Source organism: Coffea arabica, chromosome 2c (assembly GCF_036785885.1).
Source record: "Coffea arabica cultivar ET-39 chromosome 2c, Coffea Arabica ET-39 HiFi, whole genome shotgun sequence".
NCBI lineage: Eukaryota > Viridiplantae > Streptophyta > Magnoliopsida > Gentianales > Rubiaceae > Coffea > Coffea arabica.
The window spans coordinates 66,196,810-66,215,826 of record NC_092312.1 but is presented as its reverse complement, the minus strand read 5'-3'; the positions used below and the strand labels follow the sequence as shown (position 1 = coordinate 66,215,826).

Below are 19,017 nucleotides of genomic sequence, written 5' to 3'. Positions count from 1 at the left end.
TGAGTACTCCTCTTGACCAATTCTTTCTTATCCTAATCTCTTGATTTTATTTCATTTAATTTCCCTTAAATTACGCTTAAGTCAGCCACCAATAAATTACCCGAAATTTGTACTGCCGCCAAGGCCTCCTGTATTTCAACATTGAGTCCCTGTACAAATCTCCTTACCCTCCTTTGCTTCGTAGCTATCAATTCGGGAGTAAACTTAGATAATTTAGTGAATTGAGTCTCGCACTCAGAGACACTAAGGGTTTCCTGATGGAGTTTAATAAAATTATCCTCCCTCTTCTCCTGGACTATCGGTGGAAAATACTTCTCATTAAATTTCCGTGCAAAATTCAACCACGTCCATGCTGTCCCCTCTCTCTCCCACTTAGCCCTAACTACATTCTACCAGACTCTATCTGGTCTCTCAAATTGAAATACAGCTAAATTCACCTGCCTATTCTCCATATTATTTAAGGCAGCGAAAATATTGATCATCGTCTCTAACCACCTCTCGTCAACTTCAGGGTCCGGTCCTCTAAGAAATTTAAGATGAGTAAACTTTTGGAATCTCTCTAGGGCCCTATCTTGCGCCATTTCATGTCCCTAGATTGATTAACAGGGGTTTGACCCTGCTGCTCTACCAGTTGAGTAAGAATATTGGTCATTTGTAAAATTGCCGTTGTCACCCGATTCTCTCTTCAAATCGGGGTCTAGATTGTGGTTCAACCGTTTTACCTCTCTCGTCTCTCGGTTCCCATACTAGTTCTTGTGCCTGTCTAGCCCCACAGCCACGGTTAGAACTGCGTTCTCGAGTAGTTCCACAGTCCTAATTTCGTCTACCCTCCATGTCTCTTTTGGAAAATAGACGATATAGGTATGAGCAAAATAAAATAGCCATAAAATTCGATAAAAGTATTTTCAAATCATAAAATAAAAATCATAACGCATATTTAAAATAACATACTTTCTTTATCTATATATCATAGCAATTCACATATCTTTTGGGACATTAAACCCAAGTATTGCTCAAATACTGTACTTAATCAAAACTCGAAAAAGTACAACCAAGTATGTACACTTGCATACTAAGGGGTCCCAATTCTCACTAATATTTTCAAGAGTGAATGGCCCAAAAGGTCACTAAACTATTAAAAATGGCACCCTCTGATCATTAAACTTTTTTTGTGGCCGAAAAGGTCACTAAACTCGCAAAAACTCTCCAGCGAAGTCATTTTACCAAATTTCACCGGTTCCTCATCCGGTAACAGGGTCAATATGGAGTGGAGGAATATAGTAAAGGGGCAAAAATGTCAAACAAAATATGGTCAACCTTTTTTTCTCCCCTCCTCCTTTCTGCTGGAAATGCCGCACATCAGATAAGGTGACAGTTCCTTTTTCCGACTTCCTCTCTTTAGCATCAGGTAAGGAGGAAAACGGACGGCGGACGGGCAAAAAAAATGGACTCTGCTCTCTCTTCTTCTTCTTCCTTTCATGCTCCGCCACGTCTTGGTCCCTCTGGCATGAATCTACTACAAACCCATTACTCCAGCTCTTTCTTCTTCAACCCCATCCCCAACAGAAATCCCATCTCCACAGCCAATAGGCCCTCTTTGCTTTCAACTCAACAGCCATCAAGAAAGTTGCTTTGCATACCACCTGCTGGCAAGTATGTCAGAGAGGATTATCTTGTGGTAATATTCGGTACTCTTTTTTTGTAGCTGATTACATAGTACTGCTCTGTTAGTGGCTGGTTTCTTGGGATTAGGCGGTGCAGAGAATTCATTGTTTAGCATGCAACAACTACAAAGTGTTTTTTCTAGTATATTTTTCATTTTTGTCTTTTTTTTTCCTGCGAGAAAAAGGAAGCTTTTTTCGATGTTTTTCAGAGGCTTATTGGGTGGTTTTTTGTTTTGCTTCCTTTGTGTAGAAAAAACTGTCTGCTAAAGAAGTCCAAGATCTGGTGAAGGGGGAGAGAAATGTACCACTAATAATCGATTTCTACGCAACATGGTGCGGTCCCTGTATTTTGATGGCTCAAGAACTTGAAATGGTATGGATAGTAATTAGATTCAGCTTATATGTTAGCACAATGCCACTTCTTTTCTTTTTTTTTTTTTAAATTTCTCCTTGACTTTCTTGATTCATATCCTGATGAATCGGTTTATTGCGTCTTGCCATGAGTCATTGGACAGGATGAAATGGAAGGAGATTTGTCTTTCAACAAATGAAAAGAGGACTCAGCTAATTTCTAGATTTAAAGCACGACTTGCGAGAGACAAAAAGGTTGACCATATTTTGTTTGACATTTTTGCCCCTTTACTATATTCCTCCACTCCATATTGACCCTGTTACCGGATGAGGAACCGGTGAAATTCGGTAAAATGACTTCGCTGGAGAGTTTTTGCGAGTTTAGTGACCTTTTCGGCCACAAAAAAGTTTAGTGACCAGAGGGTGCCATTTTTAATAGTTTAGTGACCTTTTGGGCCATTCACTCTATTTTCAATATATCCCAAGTCCAAACTATTCGCATTCCCTGTGCCTTGGTTTTCGCCATACAGACTTATCCTAATATTATTCAAAATATCGACTTATCATAAAAGTATCACTCTTTGGTACTCGGGTACAAGAATTCGAATATATGATAATTCGCCACTCGAGCTGGACAATCTCAAGAGGAAATCAACTACTTTGGATATGCTTACCCAACATACATATCTAATGTCGCCAACAATAGACATTTCTTCCACATTTAACAAGCCAATCCCCACAGTCCGAGAACCCTCTTCCGGCACGAGCACGATCAGAACTCTGATACCACCTATGATGACCCCACCTTCCCCTAGGGTGTATTCCAGGATTTAACGGACTGCCTGCCCAACTCTCGTCATGACCCGCTCACTCATTTCAAATAAAATTGTCGCGTCCCATTTTTTGAAATAATAATAAAAATAAAAGACGAGTTTAGAAAAAATGGCTTTTGATTCAAAAATGAAATTTTTGATTTAAAGAGAAAATGAAAACATGGGTCTAAATGGGACTTGAAAATGCGACAATTTGACCCAAAATATAGTTTGAAAATGATTTTTTTGAATGAAAAATCGGAGTCGCTACTTGGTATAGAGTTAAGGTGTACCAAGTCACCTAAAAATGAATTTTTAAAGAAAAAAGTAGAAAACCCTTTTTAAACGACTCTAAGTCTACGAAAATCAGAAAAAAAAAAGATTTGGGAGTCACATTTAAAGAAAGGGAAGGCAAGGATAAGAATCCAAGGCACCCTTTCAACCTAGCCAAGGTTAGTTGCGTGATTCAGTCAAAGATTTTCTTATTTTAATCTAAAAATTTATCACATTTGGATGTACTACATGAATGCATACCCTAGACCTAAGAGGGTGTCGGGGGGTCGAAATGTATCTTCAAAACTTACTTGGTACCAATCACATTAATTGTGACGCCCAATAAAAACTTTTCGAAGAAGTCACGAATAATGCAAGTCATGAGACTCGAAAGAAAGAAAAAGTAAAGAAAATAATAATATACAAATGTGTATGACCTAAAGGAATGCATCATAATGGGTGCGGGGGACTTATGTTCGTGACTCAATTGTTCCCTTTAATAGAGGGAATATGAGCGTGCTAAGGCTAGAAAGCCAAATTTGTCCATATCCCATACGCAAGGGATTTTTTCTAGTCTAACCAAGCAAATGTACTAACCCAGGTCTAATGCTTAGATGGAATGCAAGTCTAATGTCATGTTTCATACAAAGGGGTAAGTAATATACATATAAGGGAAAATACGGGATATGGGATATAAATAGAAGAGAATGTGGGATAAAGGATATACTTATATAAGAAAGTGTCATGCAATATGATAAGAACCATAAAAAGTGAAAAAATATGCATGAGATGAAGTGATTTTATCACACAATCATGATCTAACGTGCGGATGGTTCCTAAGGGTCTAGCGTTGGACTAGTCCTTAACTAACGTTCTCTCACAAGCATTGGACTTGTAAGATCTCGAAGGAAAGACCATGACTAGCATTGGACTAGCCACGGTAACGTACATTCCATCCACGTAATCAGATATAATACTAAAAGCAAATAGGCATGCAAAACACATAATTTCACATAGCATGTAACACATAAGCATGCTTATCTAGATGCAGAAACCTAAGGAAAGCAATTAAACACATAGCATATAGGCGCGCACAAGCACATAGCATACAAGCCCTAGCTATTACAAAAGGGGATGCCTACTACAATCTAAGAGGGGAAACGAAATAAAATAAATAAAATAATAACCTAGCTATTACAACTTTGGCATTCAAGTGCCTTTCAAATGATCAAAATTGAACTAAAAATAAATATACAAACTAAAGCCAACAAAGAAAATAAATGAAATAAATAAATAAATAATAATAATAAACATTTAAGAGACATGCAATTAAACACGTAGAATCACATAGGGCACGTAGGGTCAAATAAAGTAAGAAATAAGGGATTAGGGTGTACCTCCCTTGAATTGGGTCCCTAATAGAGTAAAATTACTTATTTACCCTCCAAAATAAAAGAAAGGGTCAAGGCATCACTTTAATTAACAAATAATCACATAACTATGAAATTGAGCCATTAAAAGCATTTAAATAACCAAACAGTCCATATTCACAAAATGGGGATCCAATTGAAAGGAAAAGGAAAGTTTGAGGGATCAATTTGATTAATCTTTTCAATTGCTTGAACTATAGTGAAACAAGGGGAGACTTGAGGGCTGAAGTGTAATTTTTTGGAAAAATTATTCATGCAAGCTATGTTGATAGCTTTCTTCTTCACTAGTTTCTGATGCAATTCTTTTCCATCCAAACATTACCAACGGATCAACCAACCACAACTTGGGCAAATTAACAAGTTCACCCAACATGCTTTCCACTTTTTTACCATAAAACCTTAGGTATTAACACATAAGAAATCGAAGGAAAACCATGCATCTTCAGCAAGTTTCTGGAGCTTATCTGAAGCTTATCTGATGCTTTTTGACGTTAGCAAACTCCCATGACAGCGATAAAATTTGACAGCAACAAGGATTCAATCTCCAAGTTTAACATCAAAATGTAATGACAAACATAGAAATGAAAAGAAAAACAGAACTGGAAGGAAGCTTGCTCAAAATTATTCACTTTATTCTTACCAATCGGAGTTTTCAGCTAGACTACGGTATATCAGCTCCAATAAACAATTTGGAGTAGAAAGCTTTCCGCAACAACATTAACCACCAGATTTCATTTCTCTCAGAACATATTTAAAAAATGGATTTGAGAACAAAAACAAACCCACTGGGCTGCTATAGGGGACGAAAGACAGCAAAGAAAGACTCGGGTAACAAAACAGCTGTGAATATCAATGTAAGCTTACGAAGGGAATGGGATTTAGAACCAACAAGGAATGAAAATGATGCAGCTGTAACACAGGCTCTAACATCTCACCATCCTTGACCCATAAAAAGCCAAATCTTCCGAACATCAGATACCACCACAAAGAAAACGCACGGTCCATATTCCTTTCATTATTGGAGGAAGAAAAATGCAAAGCTGATGGCTTCTTAGGTTCACAAGCTTTCAATCACACAAATTCGAAACACACATTATAATCTACGCACAGCTACAAGATTTAGCCTTTTTACTCACAAATGAATCAACAAATTTTTGATGAAGATGAAACAAAATAGAGGCGGAAAAGTAGGTAGCAAAACAATAAACTTTCCCCAGGCCAGGTCACGAAATACATGCTTGAAGATTTCAAGAGTAGGTGTTTGAAGAATAACTTACAGTGCTCGGGCTTCCCTTGATGAAGATCCGCGACTGCAAATGGCGTGAGGTTTAACAGTTCCAGTGGCTCTCTTCGCTCTCAGCCGCAGATGCCCCTCCTCGGTTTTGTTTTTCTGGTTATTTCCTCTTTAAAACCCGTAGCTTCTCAATCTCCCGTTGCCCTCTTCAACCCTCTTTTCCTACCCAAAAACCTAGCCACCACCTGCTCTCCTCTCAAAACCCTTTCTCAGCTGTCACCTCATTTTTTCCATCAGCCGTCACTAGATCCCTTCCTGGTTTCTAGCTTTCCCAAACTCTCCGATGGAACCCTCAGCTCTCGTTTCTTTCTAGCCTTTTCTTGCCCATCTGTTTTTCCTCTCTGATTCTCAGCCGTCGCCCCCTCACCCCCTTGAAACCTTAGCTTTCCCAGCTTTTTATAGGGAACCTTATCACCGAAACCTAGCATCTAAGGCACAGGAATAAACTCCATTCTTTTACATTATTTACAACCTTAGATCCTCATGGTTTCTGATAAACCTTGGATCATGCCAAGTGTTTTCTATTTAGATCATCAGACGGAGGAGAAAAAATGAGTCAAACAATGGAGCTAGAAAAATTTTTTGTGTATCTGCGTTTTGCAGAAAAAAAAATGAGGAAGGGTTTTGATGCTATGCTTCTCATGGTCCGTGAGCCTCTCCCTTTCTTTTTTTCATTTTCGTCATTTTCATTTTTTTTAATGAATCATTTAATTAAACCAAAATAACAATTTAAGTAAAAACTTGAATAAAATGAACAAAAACTAGGGACAAAAGATAAAAACAAAATGCTAAGATTTTTTTTGTGTTTGATTAATGATTTTTTCCCTTTTTTTCTTTTTCCCAATTAATAAACAATAAACTTGAATCTAAAAGAAATAAAACATATTTTTTGTGAATGATTTTCTTTTTCCGATAAATTCTATGCTAAAATGACTTAAAAATAAAAGACTAAAAGTAAATAAAAGTAAATAAAAAATAATAGTATACAAAAATACCCTAAAAATTTGGTGTCTACAAAAATAGTTCACAACCTCAAGCGTAAATGGAATAACAGTTTTCAAGTTCGGAACGTACATGTACATTCATCTCTATTCCAAACATTCATATAATCTCAAATATAACAAAAGATATGAATTTCAGATACGTTCAATCCTAACCGAGCACTAGCACGAGTACAATTGCAAAAATTCAAAAACTAGACTATGTTAGTCTGTACCAGTCTTACGCCCTGGCTCGTACCCCCTGTAAGGAAAACAAATTTAACGGAATAGAGATTTAAACCTCTGTGAAAGTTCCAAAACTTCATGCAGACCCAAGTAACAAGTTGGCCATATGTAAAACTTGAACTATTAAAATGAGCGAGTGTAAAAGTTCATAAAAAGACGCAATATCACAACAAGTAATCATTATTTCAAAGTATAAGGATACAGATGGCTCTCAAGAGACAAATTCCCATTGCTTCATCGTAACTTGATCAAGTAGTAGTTGACACTCCGTCAACTTTCAAGTAAAGTAACCAGTCTAGTAGTACACCACTTTAACTTCAATCTCCGTCCACCAATCAACCCCCTTATCGGGTCCGAACAACAAGATAAACAAGTATGGTAATACTCGAGCATATTGTTTAGTCAAGGAGATAATACTCCACTCAACAAAACAAAAGATCCAGGGTTCATTATCTAATCAACTAGACCCTTGCCGACTCGACTCGAATAACTAGCCACATGGTTTCTGAAATTCCAGAGAGTGTGCACATCATACACAAGTATATTAAGTCAATTGCAACAAATAAACAAGTATATATCACATTAGGGCAAATGCGATAAAATATACCCTTACCCGACCAAACCAAGCAAATATTATCCAATAAAGTTCAATCATGTATTTGGAAGCACTCACCAAAGACTTAGTGCTTGTCAAAATCATGCTCAAAAATAACTCATTGGTTGAAGTCCAAATCTGCGATAAAATATCATTTAAGAGTTTAAAATCCACTAGGGTTTGAAACATAGGAGTTTCGCTTCAAGAATATCAAGTAAATGAAACTTGTTTAAGTAGTAGTCATATGGTTTGGCAAACTCTAGAAAATTCATGCTCGCTCTTTTAGTTCGATAAAGAAGTGATTTATATTTTGGAAGTCGCACTTGGTATGAAATTCGAGAAAATCTAGAAAATCGAATTTTAAGGGTCTCTACTTTTACTTTTTAAAGGGTACGAGTTTCGGTAAAAATTTCAGCTTATGTACCTCTTACTAAAGAAAACTCGAATACCATAAACAATCGAAGTTTGCTTCAACCTCGAGTCATCGCTCAAGTCTCAAGTTCACTCGCCTAACTCTCGAGCGAAAATTTGGGCGGCATGCCCTTTGTATTTATCCATTTTCTCATCCAAGTACAATTTGGATTCACAAGCCAACAAACCTCCAATCTAACCACAAGTGATAACCAACAACATACATCTATTCAAGGCTTCAAAACCAACTAAACAACCCAAATAATAAACGTACCACCATGGACCAAAACTGGAAACCAGTTTAAAGAAGAACTTATAAATGACAGATTTGCCATCTTTCGGGGTTTTGGTCATAACTATAGATAGGTATATCGGATTGAGGTACATTTTATGGTGTTTCGAAACCAAGCCATAAACCTACATTTCCTATGAAAACATCGACACCCAGTTCACTCATTTTCAGGGTAAAAAATGGACGGTCAGAAGCACATGAAAAACAGGTCGGGAAAATTAGAGTGTTTTGCGCAGCTAAAATGATCCAATTGATATGAATTTTTCAGGTTGAAAGTTAACTCAAATCCCTATAACTTTCATGTTTAGTCCAAATGCTGATTCAGTCTAAAACATGGAGAAATTCGCATCCCAAATTGATTCCCAAAACAGGGCAGAACTTAAATTCAACACCAAATGCTAGAATTTTGCATATCAACCCTAAAACTACTCATCAAAGCTGGAAATTGCTTGACAAATCTGAAATTTCATCTTTTAAGACTAAATATCACAATCAAGCCGCTAATCATCTCACAAATTCCATTTCCAAGCTCAATACCAACATATTAGAGATAAACAGCATAAATCAAAGCTGAAAAATCACAAATTCTAGCTGAAATTCACTAATCTTCACCAAAACTAGAGGATCATTCAACATAATTCAAGATTCAAGATATCTATCCCATATTTTGCTAAAACAAGAAAGAAAAAAGAAGTTTTAGACTTATACCTTCCAAAACACTTGAAGAAAGTGAAGTAGTTCTCTCCAAACAGCTCCACAACAAGTTTCCTTAACTCCTTGGTGCTAGTTTAATCGGATTAGTTTTGTGGTTTCAACTCAAACAAGGCAAGATTCAAGGTTGTTGTTGGAGGTTTTCTCTCTTGTTTCTCTCCCAAATTTCGTCCAACACAAGAGGAAAATGAAGGAAACTTAGCCAAAAGGAAAGATAAGAAGAAAGGAAATGTTTTGGGTCAAAGGTTGCTTGGATCCTTGACACTTGTCACTCAAGATTTCCTTCTTATTTTTTTTCTTTAGTCAAAAATGGTGGCTAACTTAAGGGTAATTTAAGGGAAATTAAATGAAATAAAACAAGGAGATTAGGGTAAGAAAATATTGGTCAAGTGGAGTACTCAACCGGTAACAAACGGTGCACGTCGGTTCAAGCCTATTTTCTCTAACTCTCTCGTACTTGTGTTTTAACTTATGATTCACTAACTTATTATTAGCAATTATAATCACACACTTTCTCTTATTTAATACTCACTCTTATCCACCAAATTTAATACACACATCTCCCCAATTAATCACATTACCAAAATACACGAAAATCCTAATTTATCCTAACTATAAAACTAAGGGCAAAACTCTTAATTCTATTACTTTTTACAACTATTGGTAAAGTAAATGAGTAGTAAAGATATTATAAAGTAATTAAATCAAAATAAGAGAGAATTTTAAGAAAATATGAGCGAATTTTCCAGTCGTCACAAGAACACTTCTCCAAGCTTGCATTCTTCACACCCGGAAGAGCATTCTTCTTAACCAAAGTCTCAACTCCCTTTGCACTAATGTGACTCAACCTCTTGTGCCACAACACAGGTGAATTTTGCTTCTCTACCAAATTCACAGCGTCTCTAGAAATTGAAGTTTACAACAAATACAATTTTGTCTTCAATTTCATACCTCGAGTTACAACTAGGGACCCTTTACTGACCTACCATTTACCATCATCAAAGTTATTACCAAAGCCATCATCATCAAGTTTCCTATAGAAATCGGGCTCAAGCGAATATCTAGAGCATGCTTGACATCCTTGAGTAGTTATGTAGAGCCACTTGTATACACCAATTTTTTTTTAATTTCAAGTGTGCTATTTTTCACTTAAATTGCTTGAATGATTATTTTAATTTTTGTTTTGTAGGTTTGTGCAAAAAAGAAAAAAAAAATTTTGTGGTTTCACGCGCGCCTGCAGTGCACGCACGCGATTTCTCCTTCTTCATGCAATGAACCAGCAATAATAAATTTTTGGGCAGATTTTTTGAATGAGTTTTTCCTCCTTTTCTTTCTCTCCAAGTTTTGGATAGTACAAGGACAACTCATCATCCAAATTCTATCCTTTAACACTTACCAAAAATGGATCGAAGGAGAGGAATGGGACACATAATCCTATTTTATCCTAACCATCAATTTTAGATTTTTATCCTAACACACTTACCAAGAAGAAAAAAAATGGACCACTTTTTCCTCCGTCTCTGAACTCTCAGTTCGGCTCCTAGAAAAAAAAATCACACACTAAAACTCCCTCTCAGACAGACCACACACAAAAAAAAACACCATCACACACACTCACACAAAAAGAAAAGCTCTCTCCCGGCTTCCCCCCTGCTCCTACTCTCCCACAAATCAAATAGAAAAAAATAAAACAAGAAAAGGGAAAAGACAAAGTCAGAGGAGGAAGAAAAGGAAATCGCTAGTGGCTTAGGCCAACACCACTGCTTTCTCTGGAAATCACCATTAGTCACCATAATTGATTAACCTCGCCACCATAAAGCCTCGGTGAAGTTCTTTCTCCCATTTACAGCTTTGATTAAGAGTTTATGCTAGAACTTCCATTGGCCTATGTTTTCATTTCCTTTGTTTGCTCATTCAATTGGAGAGTTTTCACATTAACATTGATTTTTCTTTCTCTTCCTTGCAATGAATATGTCAGCCATTAGTAAACTTTTGGCCTGAAATCACAATGAGTATTTTGGTATAACTTTTATAATTTTTGGGGAAGGTTTGAATGATTTTAGAAAAGATAATAACTGGCTGTGATTTGCTCCTTTGAGCGCTTTCCGTGCATTTTTGTGAAAAAACCAAACCTAAAAACGGATTTTACGCGAAAAATCGAGTAGAGAGGTGTATTTTGATGAATTTTGTGACCGAAAGTATTGCCAACGATCAGAAGCCGACGACGGCACTAGTGTCTGCCATGGCTGCCGACAACTAGAGCTTTCAGTCCATTGGAGAAGAAAAAGAGAGAAAGGAAGAAGAAGACGAAAAAGAAGAGAAAGAAAAGAGAATGGGCATGTTTCTTTTATTTTCATATGGACTGAAATTCTTTTTTGTTGGTTGGGCTTGTACTATTTTTTCTTGGATTTGCAACATTGAGTTTTGAGACTTAAGCTCATTTTTTAATTAGGTTGAATTGTAAAAATGGTTTGGGTCGGGTTGTCTTTTAAATAAGATGATTTTGCTTAATTTTCTTGGGCTGAAGTGACCAGCCCAAATACCTAAAAATGACCCAATATATGTTTATGCAATCAGAATCTGAATTTTGCAACTTGATCCCTGATCTTTTTGAGTATTTTTATTGTGGCCCTAAATCTTTTGATTTCTTTCACCTAGATCCTTAATTTAATTACATTTTGGTCCCTAAACTTTATTTTTCTTTTGATTTTGACCCCTAATCACTTTAAAAATTATGATTTGATCCCAAACTTCTCAATTTTTACAATTAGGTCCCTAATTTTCATTATTTCATAATTACAATTATTTATCTTCTTTAAATTGCAAATCATGCTTCATTTAAAATGCACCTAATTTGTAATTTTTAGGAATTTTGTATTTATTCACATTTCTTCAAAATAATAAGTTGAATTTGCTATATGTTTACATTTTTCTTTTAAAATGTTATCAATTAAATCGGTGTCTTAACCATTTTGCTGGTTTTCGGGTATAAATAAGGCAAACTCTACCTCATTTAACCACTATTTCAAGGGAGGTACATTCTATTATTCTTTAAATTCCTTTTATGTGCTCCTATTTTTTTTTATTTTGTGTAATTGTATGTTTTATGTATCTCTCCTTTTATTTTATTCATTTTTTTAACTTTCATTTATTTTATTTATTTAAATTTTGATGATTATTTGGAAGGCATTTAAATGTCAAATTGTAATAGATAGGTCTTCTTTTGCTCAAGAAAAATGTATTTAGATAGACAAATATAATAGATAAGTTTATTATTTTCAAAAAAAAAAATTCTAGATTGTAGTTAGGGTCCCCAATGTAATAGTTAGTTTTTATTTGTTTGCATGCTTATTTTAAAAAGACATTTCGACCCTCCTGATATCCCATAGGTCTAGATTTGCATCCATATAGAAACATCAAAAATGTGATAAGTATTATAGGTTAGACTAGAAAAAATTTAGACTAAATTTCACAACTAACTTTGACTAGATTAAAAGGGTATCTTAAATCAAATTTTTGTCTTCCCTTTCTTCAAACGTAACTCTCGAATTTTTTTCTCTTACTTTTAAAGATCTGGAGTCGTGTGAAAGGTTTTTATATGTTTTCATTTTAAAATATATTTTGGTTGATTCGGTAAACTTGAACTCAATATCGAGTGGCGATTCCTATTTTTTTTAAAAATCTTTTTTAAACTATTATTTTGGGGCCAAATTGTTGCATTTTCTAAATCCCATTTAAAACCCTTTTTCTTTATTTTCTAAAATAAATCAAAAACACAGTTTTAAACACTCCTTCCTCTTTTATTTTCAAAAATGGGGCGCGACATCTTTGGTGACAGCTGTGGTATCTCATGCAAGAGATTGAGAATCTCAACTTAATGTTATTTCTTAAAGTCCATCATGAAATCTCCCAACGAACAAATAAAGAATGAAATGTATATGAATATATACAAAATAATAATTTTTTAAATAAAAAATTTTATTATTGCAATTATTCGAAACAAAATTTTTGCTCAATTATAATACAAATGAGAAAAGAAAAATTTCTAAAGAACACACTTTCACATATACACACTCTCTCTCCCTTCTTTAGAAACAACGATTCCATTTTTCTTTTTTCGAACAACTATATCATGAAATCTCTTACATGCCTTAAACTAGTACTTCCAGATGGATTGTTCATATTTTTATATTGTAAGATCTTTTCAAGAATCAAGTAATACTTAAAAATTTTTAAGAAAATCATTTTTGTTTTACTAAAATATCTTTTATGAATGCAGGTGACAGGGAAAAAGAAAAAGAAAAATACCTATAGTTAATAAACAAAACTGCAAATTCAATATTCATTCATTTGAAATTAGAACAGGTACGATAAAGTACGCACCCGTCCCATTTTCTTAAAATTCCAACAATTACACAAATAAGCAAGTATCAAATTTCACACACTTGACACTCACCGACCCAATTCAAAAAGAATTATTTTCCGGAAGTTCAAGTGTCCACGGTGAGATCCTCTTGAAGGTCTCCTTGCGCGCCTGGCAATTTAATAGCGAATAATCACACAATTAACCCACTTATCAAGGAAGATTGTACACTAGTACAATCTAAGAATTATTTTGCAAAAAGAAACCTCAATTACACGTAAATCGAGGTTTAACTTGCCTTTTATTATGTACAATATTATTTGAGTTTTTATCATGAAAATCGTAAGCAAAACGTTTTAAGAATATCGAAAGAACAAAGAGTTTTTGAAAAAAACTCTATTTCTTTGGAATTGGAAAATTTTTTCAGTTTTATGATGAATCTTTGAAAAATCATAACTCGCTCGGTATAAGTCGAGAATTGGAAAACTTTATACCGTTGGAAACCTCTTAGAGAGTACTATAAGTTCCTAGAAGACACTTTTCCATGAATCGAAGTGAAAAGTGGTCAAAAATGAGCTTGAAGGTGCAGGGTTGGTTCACAAGGCAGAATGAGGTTGAGATTTTGGCCAACTTTGAAAATTCGGCACGATTCGCACGTTGCAACACCAGCCTCTGAATTTTGCAGCTCAATTAGTGTTGCAAGTGAAGTTTATAACAAAACAAGCGGATCAAGAATCGGAGTTTCGAGCACCGAGATACGGTAGCCCGAAGTTGAGCAAATTCAAGACTGGATGAGAATTTTCCAGATTTGAACCTCTAACTTTAGTAATTCAATTGGGTATCGAAACGAACTTGAATCGGCACCAAAATGGCAGTATTTCAATACTATGTGGAAGGTATCTCTCTATCGAATTTTGTGGAAAAATACCTTCGGCAAGGTCGTTAATTAGCCAACCAAAGTTCAAGAAAAATCCTAAGGCAATCTGCCTTTGACTTTCATTTTCCAAATTTCCAATCGTTTAACCAAGAAAGTTATCCAACCATGGTTCATTTGTGAAATAAGGGTCTAAGATACATCCATGATACCTTTGGTAAGTGTTTAATATCAAAAACATCAACTAACAAGTTCACTCCAAGATTTTGTTCCAAACCAGTCCAAAGATTAGGGTTTTCCAAAACAGAGCAGTCCACTTGTTTCAGTCACAACTCAGTCAATATAGATCGAAATCGAGCATGGCTTATGCCGTTGGAAAATACATTCATAGAGTTAAAATATCACAGAAGAAATCGTTTCCAAATTCGGCACCCATCTGATTCAAATTCGGGCATCAAGTTGCTTGCCTGAACACTTCATTCCAGATGAACAGAGTAACAGGACAGCGAACTTAAAACATTTGGTTCGGCTCGCTCACAAAGAATCAGAACGTGCATTATATACCAAATTAAAGCTAGGAATGTCTAGTTTCAAACGCCACCGACGGCACATGATTTCCACATCCGAAGACAGAGTTATAGCCCAAAATACTACTGCTGGTCAGAGCATACGCGAATCAGTTTTCCAGATTTGCTGGTTTCGAACAAAAATTCATTTGCCCATTCAACCTCATTATTTTTCAATGAAATTTTTCACACATCTAATACATCCTACGAAACATCCAATTCAAGCAATTAAACCATTAAAAATTGGCCTGGAAATGGCCGAACATGGCAGGGGCAAAATCGGAAATTTTAGCTTCATACACCCAATGAAGTTCCTACTAATTACCCACCACTAATGCATCATTATAACCACTAAACCAACAATATAATCACCATCAATCATCAAATCAGCCCAGCAATGATAGCTCAAAGAAATGCTCGTGAATATTCAAATTATTTGAGATCACAACGAGATTCTCCAAAGCTTCAGAACAAAGAAAAAATGATTCAATCCAGAGGATATGTATATTCCATTCAGACCCAGAATGGAAGACAAGTTATTCCAGCCTACCAAATTCCTAAATACGATGAAATTTATGTTCAAAAAAGCCCTTATGCAACCATTACTCCAAAAGAAAGAGCCTTTATTATTCAAAGAGAAATTCAGAAAAACACCATTCGACTCATTACCCATTAAAGAGCAAGCAGAAGTGAAGATTTTCTTCACAACGAATTTATTCAATATTACCAAGAACAGAATAGACAATTATCTGACCAACTTAAAGATGTTGTTTATTAATTGTGCAGGAAAATGGATTCAAAAGCAGGCACTTCCAGGCCAAAGACTCCTCAGGATTATGAGATGAGTCTTACTCCTGTTTCTCAAAATAAATTTCAAATCTTACAGGACTTTCCAGCTTTGACTTATAGTCAAGCTGCTCGTACTCCAACTTTTCCTCCTATAAGATCTCTTCAACAGATTCAAAGTCCCATTGAAAAATCCAAAGAAAATATTTACTTCACTAAACCAAACACTCAACATATCACTTTGACCAGATTCCAAGAAACACCATTATATACTACACTCAACCAAACTGTCCAAAGAAATTTCCCTCCAAAATGTTATTGGCAACCAGATGACCCTTCAAAAAATCTGGACTACTATGAATTAATCCTTACAGATACTCAATCTGTAGAAATTTACCCTATTCCAGATAGGAAAAATCCAAATGTTATTAGTCATTCAAAATGCATCATAAAGAAAGTTTGTTCGCCCAATGAATGGACTTCTCTTTATTCGAAAAAATCCTTCTCAGTCAATTTCATTCCAGATGGATTCACATATCAAGATTACAAAATGGCATGGTATCGTGCTTTTCTTTTTAGACCATTCAATCATTCCTGGTTCTTCACTTTCAAAGAAAATTGCAATCGAGAATTTCCAATTTGGTTCAATCACTGGTGGAAATGGTTTGGACCACAATCAGAAATACTCCCTCCAAATGTACTTATGGGATTTCAAACCTATCTAAAAAGAGCAAAGGGGGAGGAATATATAAGACCAATTTTATTTCATATGGAGTTCAAAGTTCCGTGGATATTTTGCTGGAGTTTCAAAATTCATCAAGAATTAGAAAAGCTACTTCCAATGTCCCTTGTCAGAGAATTCAAAATTAAATGGTGGACAGGATTCAATCAGAAATTCGGAGATCAAGCAAATGTGATAAGATTTCTAACAACGGGAGAAAAGCTCAAATGGACAAAAGATTCAACCACTACTTCAACAACTTTGTCGCCCACTCCAACGACAATGCCACCCAATCCAACTACTATTCTACCTAATCCGACCACTCCAAAGAAAAAAGATAAAGAAAAAGTGACAAGTATGGCATCCGGGGCATTTTCAAATGACTTCCTGATGAAAAAGATGATGCAGAATCCCGAGATACTTAAAGAATATTTGGACTATCTACAAAAGCAAGATAAGGATGACAAAAGCGACAAAATAGAGGAGTCAGCAGGCTCATCAGATTCAACTTTTGATCCGTTTGGAGGACAAGACCCAATAGGCGGACAAGACCCCAACGACTTTTAGAAAAAGATGTCGGCCATTCAACAAGAAAAAGAAGATGAAATTCAAATGAAGATGAAATGAAGTTCAAATGTAACTTCCCGAGCCTCTATAAATAGAATCAAAATGTTAGACAGAAGGTATCGGTGAATTAGCAATTCAGAAGTAAGAAAACCATTGTAAACACTCTCAAACACCATTCTCAACTTCAACTCACTTTTCAACATATCCCAACCACTCTTGTTTCAAAAGTCTTACTTAAAGTCAAGATTCAAGAAATTGTGAAAAGCTTCCGTAGAACTTATTGCAACTCTCAAAATTGATTGTAAGTCCAACTCTTTATACTAATTACAGTTTCATACATTCATGTTATTTTCATGTTACCTGGGTAGAAGTGGTATCAGAGCCACACCCTTGTTTAATTTGCATACGCATATTTAAACTTTGATTTACATTTACTTTATTTGAATTACGCTTCTATTTTGACTTGGCTATTTCATGCATTTATGTTTGCATATTTTATTAAACTTTTACTGAAAACGTTGGTAAGACTTGATGCTTTGTCAGACCGTTGGTAAGTCCAGGATAGGATGTTCCAGGCATAGGCTCGGTTGTTCCCGTCTAAGTAAAAATTTAATTAAATATTAAACATGGCTGCATTTCTTAGACAATTAAAAATCTGATGAGCCTGCTGACTCCTCTATTTTGTCGCTTTTGTCATCCCTATCTTGCTTTTGTAGATAGATCCAAATATTCTTTAAGCATCTCGGGATTCTGCATCATCTTTTTTATTTAATAGCAAATGGGGAGGAATATCTCGTTTGGAAATTTAGTAGCAAATTCTAAAGCTCTATTAATTGGTTTTATTGTTCCTTGATATATATTATGTCCTAAAAATCTTACTTTAGTTTGAAATAACTTCATTTTTGGAGCAGAAACAACTAATTCATTTTTCTTAACTACTTTTAAAAATATATTTAAATGTTTGAAATGTTGTTCTATTGATTCTGAAAATATTAATACATCATCTATGTATACTATACTAAATGAACTGTAAGGATTGAAAATATCATTCATTATATTTTGAAATTCTGATGGTGCATTTTTTAATCCAAATGGCATAACTTTCCATTCATAATGTCCAAAAGGTGTTGTGAATGCTGTTTTATATCTATCTTTTGGATCTATTATTATTTGCCAATATCTTGATTTCATATCAAACTTTGAGAATATTTTTGCATTAAATAATCTATTAAGCAAATCTTTTTTATTAGGAATAGGATATCTAATCCATTGTAATACTTTATTTAAAGGTTTATAATTTATTACTAATCTTGGAACTCCTCTTTCTTTTTCAGCTTGATTCATGACATAAAATGCAGCACAACTCCAAGGTGATTTTGAAGGTGTTATTAATCCTTTTTCTATTAATATTTTTATTTCCTTCTTACAAAATTCTAGTAATTCAGAATTCATCTGTATTGGTCTAGCTTTTGTTGGAATATTCTTTTCTTCAAAGTCTTTTTCATAGGGTAATTCTATCATATGTTGTTTTCTATCCCAAAAAGCATTAGGAATATCTGCACAAATTTCTTTTTGAAATAATTCTTCTAGTTCTGATATTCTTTTTTGTATTTTAATATCATTTAATTGTTCTTCAATTTTTAAATAAGATTTTTCTTCTTTAATATAATTTATTTGTTGTTGTACTTTAGTAATAGTATTTATTGTTTTATATATTGAAGAGGTTTGTAAGGTTTGTAGTTCTTTCTGTCTTATTGGAGTTAAAAATTTGAAGGTAATAATTTTTCCCATTATATTTACTGAAATTCCTTCATGGCTTACTATAAATGGATATATTTGAATTAAAAAAGGTGTACCTAATATAACATCATGATTTATATTGTTTACAATTATGAAATTATGTTTAATACAATATTCATTATTACATATTGATCCTTTTGTAAATTTATATTTTACTTCTAAATCTTGTCCATTTGCTGCCATTAGTTTTTCTTTTATTCTTTCACAATATTTAGTGGAAATTATTCCTTCTTTAATACAACTTGTATCAGCTCCACTATCTATAAGAGCTACAAATGTTT

General features: G+C 34.6%; 2 long non-coding RNA genes across 2 annotated transcripts; both read left to right on the top strand.

The window, feature by feature from the left end:
• Positions 1–1,345: 1,345 nt before the first annotated feature.
• On the top strand, positions 1,346–1,964 carry LOC113724534 (uncharacterized). The gene is made up of 2 exons (XR_011839542.1): positions 1,346–1,678; positions 1,915–1,964. It is a non-coding gene; the product is annotated as an uncharacterized lncRNA (long non-coding RNA).
• A 15,110-nt stretch (positions 1,965–17,074) lies between these two features.
• LOC140036018 (uncharacterized) lies at positions 17,075–18,367 on the top strand. The gene is made up of 2 exons (XR_011839917.1): positions 17,075–17,237; positions 18,271–18,367. It is a non-coding gene; the product is annotated as an uncharacterized lncRNA (long non-coding RNA).
• The last annotated feature ends 650 nt before the right edge of the window (positions 18,368–19,017 follow it).